Source organism: Gracilinanus agilis, chromosome 1, assembly GCF_016433145.1.
Source record: "Gracilinanus agilis isolate LMUSP501 chromosome 1, AgileGrace, whole genome shotgun sequence".
In the NCBI taxonomy this organism is placed as follows: Eukaryota; Metazoa; Chordata; class Mammalia; order Didelphimorphia; family Didelphidae; genus Gracilinanus; species Gracilinanus agilis.
In genome coordinates this window covers 314,702,335-314,709,081 of record NC_058130.1, presented here as the reverse complement: position 1 = coordinate 314,709,081, position 6,747 = coordinate 314,702,335, and the positions used below count along the sequence as shown (strand labels likewise).

The 6,747-nt window shown below is 37.5% G+C and overlaps 1 protein-coding gene across 2 annotated transcripts in view; it reads right to left on the bottom strand.

Annotated features, from left to right (window-relative positions):
- The window catches only part of FAM172A (family with sequence similarity 172 member A), a 466,248-nt gene that overhangs the window by 1,615 nt on the left and 457,886 nt on the right, over nucleotides 1-6,747 (bottom strand). The window lies entirely within an intron of this gene.

Below are 6,747 nucleotides of genomic sequence, written 5' to 3'. Positions count from 1 at the left end.
CCCCCGGGGCAGGCACCTCCCTCCTCGCCCGCCCCTTCCCGACTGCCCGCCCTGACACGGGAGGGGAGACCACCCGGAAAAGGAGGTCAGGGTTTCCGAACACCGAAGAAATCCCTACGTACTTCGGTGTCCCTCAAACCTCCCCTTAGGCATGGGGGTGGGTGGGGAAGAATTGAACCTTCAAAGCGGAGACCCGCCCCCCCTTCCCCCCCAAAGCACAAATTCCTGAGGATTCGGTCAATTGGTCCTCCTGTGGAGATGAGTTACAGTTTCCGCCAAAAGGAGAGTCTCAGAGAGACTAGTGTGGAGAAGCCCGGGGAGCAGCCCAAGACTGGGCACGGAGGAGGGGAGGGAGGACCCTGAGGGCGGCTTCTGTGCCGCCGCCACCGCCACCGCAGCTGCTCCAGATGTGCCTGCCCGTCCGCTGCCAGCTCGGTCCCCCCTCCAGGGGCAGGCCCCCAGGTTCACCTTAGTCTCCCTCACCCGCTGGGAAGTGGCCGGGGGAGGGCAGGGCGACCCCTCACCCTGACCCGCCCCTCAGGCCAATCAAGCGTCTAGGCGGGAAGAGAAACTCCCCGGCTGCTTGGAAACCTCCCACCTCACCTCCGGCTCCGCAGCCGCTGCAGTTTGGGGGTTGGTTTCTCCTTCAGGCGGGAACTAGATTTCCTCCGCCCTTCTTAGAGCACCATAGGTATTCCTCTGCTTCCCAAGAGGGAGAAAAAGGACGGCTCAGGTCTGTCCCGAAAGGAAAAAGTGCTGTTCTCCCCTGTCCTGGAGCTCGGCTGCTGAAGGGATTTCTACCCTTGTGCTCCCTCTTTTCTCTTTTGCACTAAATACGGACTATATATGGGCAGGAAATCCCGAGCGAAGAGCTGGCTCTACCGGCGACCACACCTCGGTCTGTACTCAATGGTCCATTGACAGCTTTTTCACAGGGTCAAGTTTTTTAAAAGTTGTTCTCCCTACCTACCATTAAAACACCTGTTTTTTTGGGGTGTGTGTGTGTGTGTGTGTGTGTGTGTGTGTGTGTGTGTGTGTGTGNTGTTTTTTTGGTGTGTGTGTGTGTGTGTGTGTGTGTGTGTGTGTGTGTGTGTGTGTGTTTTAAACAAGCTTTGTCTACATCTACACATACCTCAACTTGGGAAACGCATATTTAGTTGTCAAACCTTAAGGATTGGTTTTTTGTTTATCTTGTTGTTGCAACTCCTTCTCTGGCTTTAATTTAAAATATACAACCATACCATATCGAATTTTTCATATCATATGCACTATGAGCCAAACATAGGCAGGAAATATAGATCTAGGAAAGGGAAGTACTTTTATCAAGATTCTCATCTGATAACATTCATGTGGTTTTGATGGATTACACCAATTTACCTGTATCATTTTAGCTGTTGCCCCACAACTACTTGGAAAATTTGTTGTATTATAAAATAAAAAATAATAATTAAAAACACTCTCCCATAGAGATAATCAGTTGAAATCTCTTCCTAGATAACCCAATTATGCAAAGATGCTGCCTGGAAGTCTCCAGATTCAGGGCCTGTTTGATACTTTAACATTGTTAATGATAATTCTTTAGTCTGTAATAGTAGGTCATTGCTATGGTTACTCTACAATGGTGCAACACTTTGCTTTCCCCTTCAGCTATTCGCTGAGACCTGGTAACCACATTTGTTGCCTAGCAACAGTTTTGTGACAGTATCACAATCTGGGAGTTACAACAATAAGGATGTGATGGCTTCGGCTGGCCAGAGAGCAGAAAGCTACAATCTGTGTATATGACTTAGCTGTGGGAGTTAGGCCCTATTTGAATCAGTACAGAGCTGAAAACCTTAACTTTATAGGTACATACACAAACAGTTTATAGCCTACTTCCCCATCTCTGGAGACTTAATGAATATGAATTGGAACTGAAAACCCCTCCTTACACACCCATATAACTTCGAAAAATATTTACTAACATTAGAATATACAAATCCCAAAACACAGACACTTCTGGATTTGCCTGGCCAAATCTTTGCATTGTCAGTGGGTTGAGGGGCATTAAATTATGGATACTTACCCAGGCAAATTCAGACATACCTGATTGCATTTGGACAAACTATCCTTTGGTGTGTGCATGTACATATATATGTAATGATAATGGAATATACACATATGTAGATTGCCTGTCATTTGTCAATTTTAGCACTATTTATGGGCAGACTGAGCTTTAACCCAAAACAATTCGGCATATGCCTAATTTTAACACAGAACATAACCAGAAGTGTCTGGTTTCTGGATTGGTCCACAAAATATCTATGCCTCTATGTCTATATTTCTATAGCACCCATCATCTGAGCTCCATTCACATTATACATTGTTTCAGACAACTGAACAATTAACTTCTGTTCTAGGCCTTGATTTAGATGAATACATACTACAATAGCAGCTACTAATTGCATTTACCATACTAAAAGATTGTAAAATCTATTATATTTTTCCCTTTTTGTGAAAGCCCATTCTTAAATTAGTATGGGGGGGGGAGATCCCAAACACAATAAGCTAAAGAAAATAGATGTTAATTGTCTTCTTCCTTTCCTATTTCTCTTCTCTTAGTCACATTTGGCTTTTTTTCCCCCTAGAGTGATCACACTTACACCCACTAGTCTTCCCAAGACTGCAATCAGTTTGTAAGCTTTCTTAGAGCCATCCTTCTGTGTATCTCCTCCCCTTGAAAACCAATTTAAACCTATGAATCTAGAGGGACTTAACAAGTCAATGGTCTAAAGCAATTTTAACTCCTTCTTTATTTCTTTTTCTTTCCCAATGATGATGTTTCTGAAGGATGGACAATTTCTCTGGTGATAAAATCACTACAAAGGTTGTTTAGTTTGAGGTTATAATGATTCTTTGGTTGATTAGTACTGTGTTGAAAAGACATAGGCCCCTTAGATAGCTGAGTCCTCACCATCTACTTTTGCAATTTGAGTATATATAATGAGAATTTGTATTTCTGTCAAAGGCAGGGAAATTGCTAGGAGTAAGAGGAAATAAGCAAGATGGGTCTAGAAGTGACACTGAATAACAGTAAGTATAGGCTGATTCTCATTAATGGAATGATAACATGAAGAAGATGTATAGAGAGAATGGACGGAGCTTATTTTCTTGGCATCAGTTTTTATATAATATAAAAATAAATAGAAATAGAATAGTTATACGTTTAAGGATTTCACATGCAAATTTCAAGAATATGCATTTTTGAAACCACTTTACAAAATAAGGGCAGAGGTTCAGTAAAAATATTTATAAATTTGAATAATATAAAGAAAAATAAAATGCTTTTTGTATTGATATCAAAATTTAAAAGCAAAACTTTTTCCTAGTTAAAACTAGAAATATCAAATGAAAACATCTTAGATTAGCTTTTCCTAGGAAAATTAATAACCAAAATTTAAATTTTGTCATAAACACTTAAACATCATACTTTGAAACTCAAAAAAATTCTCTATTTGGGTAAGGATGTAAGGTACAATGTTGATACTAATCAAAAGACTAGTAATTTACTAATACAGAGCAATGATCTGAGAGGTAAATGGGAAATCTTATCTGTTATCAATTAACTGAGAGAAAAATGAACTGATGATTAGGAAAACTAATTCTTGCTCCCTTGCTATCTTATCCACACCCACTAAAAAATTCTTTAGTTAAAGACTGATATTACTCCTTAGTTACCCACCTGACATTTCCCTTGATTCCAATGGGCCTCCCACTTAGGAGAAAAAGAAGGATTTTCCCACCATTGATAGATGCCTCCTGAGCCCCCCATATTGTCTTCTTTTACCTTTTCAGGTTGACATTTGGGCTTACTGAATGATTTGCCTTCTTGTATCATAGTTTATTCATATATAAAATCAGGTTGGCTACACAACATAATATGAAGAACCATTTCCTTAAAAATTTAATGAACACAGGCTCACTTTAAAAACTCACTTTAACCATTACTTTCTTCTTTTTATCCATGGCAACAAGTGAGGAGAAAAAAAATACATGTTTTTCATTTTACTTTATTCTCAAAATAATACTCTTTGTTGTAGTAATAGTTCACAGTTAAACAAAGAAAAAGAAAAATGGAGAAGAAAAAAGAAGGGATACAACCTCACTTAATCAATTTGTGTTTTGTCGTTTTTAGTCTTTCACTTTAAAAATTCATTTTAAGGGGGCAGCTGGGTAGCTCAGTGGATTGAGAACCAGGCCTAGAGACGGGAGGTCCTATGTTCAAATCTGGCCTCAGACACTTCCCAGCTATGTGACCCTGGGCAAGTCACTTGAACCCCATTGCCTACCCTTACCACTCTTCCACCTATAAGTCAATACACAGAAGTTAAGGGTTTAAAAAAAAAACTAAATTCATTTTAATTAACTACCTACTTTTAGAACAAATTTGAATTCATAAAACGAGCAATAAAAAACATAAATAAATACTAACTTGAAGGAAAGTTTTTTTTTAAGCCCCAAATACCAGGTAAAAAGATAACAATTCTAAAACCCCAAAAATGTACATTGAAGGGGCAAAAACTCATAGCTTTTGTCCCTTCTGCCCTATTCTCTGTTTTGATGGGTAAAATCAGGAATTTGATAAAATCTCATAAGAATGGAGTATATTTCTGCTCCCAGGGGAGTGCTGTGAGAATCCTAACCTAGTTCCACCAACAGATACCCATTGCACAATGTCCTTTGGGCTCTAGCAGCACCTGGACAGTTCCTTCTCTGTATAGCAGAGTCTCTGGCAGTTGAAGCTTTTCTAGCCTATGTCAGGGAAGTGGTAGGCCCTCAGTTCTACTCACACCTAGCCAATTTGCAAGAATATTTCAATGTAACAAGAATTTATTGAGTTTCTATTTTATGGCTAGTTTTTGTTTAAGAAAATGAAAACTAACCTTAGGAAATTTCAGAAGTACATAAAATTGTTATGATGCTAAAAAAAAGTACTTAGCCCTTTAAGAAAAAGTGATAAATCTATAAAATAAAAATTAAACAGAAAAATGTAAAATTAAAAAAATTATTAAAGCACATTAGCTAGAAAATAAAGTGATATAATGTAAATAAGATGAAAAGTGAGATTAAACCAAATAAAAACATTTTCTTATTTAAAAAAACCATAATTACTGAGAATAGTGGAAATTTGAATGCTTAGAAAATGGATTATATGAACTTAAAGCCTTTACTGTAATACATATGTGTATAAAAGCACATCTCTCTCCTCTTTCAGTGATTGTTTTCCAGGCTTGCCACTTCCCTTCACTTTTTCTTGATTCTTGGATTTTTCCAGGCAAAAACAAACAAACTCAAATACTGAGAAGTCAAGATCTTGATGCTTACTTCCACTGCCTCTAATAATACCTCATGAAGTAGATGTGTTTCTGAAAAGTTGCGTATAAATTTTTGCAAATATTTTTCAATTCATAAAATAATTGAAGACTCTTTTTGTATAGTAGAAGATCATCAGTCCTTTTCCATTTATCCTGTTTAAATTTTATATAGCAAATTTGTTTAAAGCAAAGAATGCCTATAAAGTGTCAGAAGCAGAGATCTGACATTACCATATAAATGAGTTAAAGAAATTTGTTGGTCAGGATCCTGCCTATAAGTAGCAAGTCTAAGATGGTATATATTATGGCCACCACAATCAAGAAGCTAGGGCATTTAGTGTGTGACGATGGGGGGAAAACAGCAGTTCTTGGCAATGGGCAGCATATACAAGAAGGAAAAACCTAGGTCTTTAGGTCATTTTGTCCTAATATTGTGGCTATGGGACTGGTTTGGAATAAAAGAACTAAGGAAAATCTTATCCAAGAACAGTTTGAATTTGGACTGTGTGGTTACTTTTGTGGCCTTTCTTGTATGCCTATTATATCACATGCTCCAATAAATGAGCAATTAGAAAGTAAAAAAAGAACTTTTTAACATAGTTGTCAATAAAAAGTGATATGAGAATTCTTATAAAACTATAGGAAATCAAAATAGAAGGCATATATATGTGAGGTATAGATATTATTTTGATTTGGTAGAATTATATAATTAACAAATCATTATCAATTATTTTTATAAAGTTACAAAAGGAAGAATATTTAATCTTTTCATAATATCTCTTCTGCAAAATAGGTAAACAGCTCTGACTAGTCAACTGATAAGAGTTAATGTATACATTTTCGTTGGTGGTCCTCCCCCTCCTCACCTTCCATGCCTAGAATTCTCTCCTTTCTCTGCTTTTCAGCTTCTTCGGCTTCCTTAAAGTCTGAGCTAAAATTACATGTTCTACAAAGAACCTTTCTGAATTCCCTTTAATGTTAGTTACTGCCCTTTGATAATTATCACTAATGATGGAGATATCTCCTCTGGTGATTATCTTAAATTCATATTGCTTATACCTTGGTTGTACATAGTTTATACTGTACTTCATTCGACTGTGAGCTCCTTGAGGGGAGGGACTATCTTTTGCCTTTTTTTGTATCTCTAGGCAGTGTCTGACACATAGTTGGTGCTTAAATAAATGATTGTTCACTGACTGATGATTGTGTGCAGGGAATGGTGGCATATAAGGTGGCATAAGGATGTAGGTATAAAAAATGAAACAATTACTACTCACTATGAATTTATATTCTAAAGTGGGGAAAAGCATATACAAAAAAATCCAGCACAAATGTAAAGTTAACAAATAAATAAATATACTCAAAGTAGTTAAATCCAATTCAAGGTAATGTG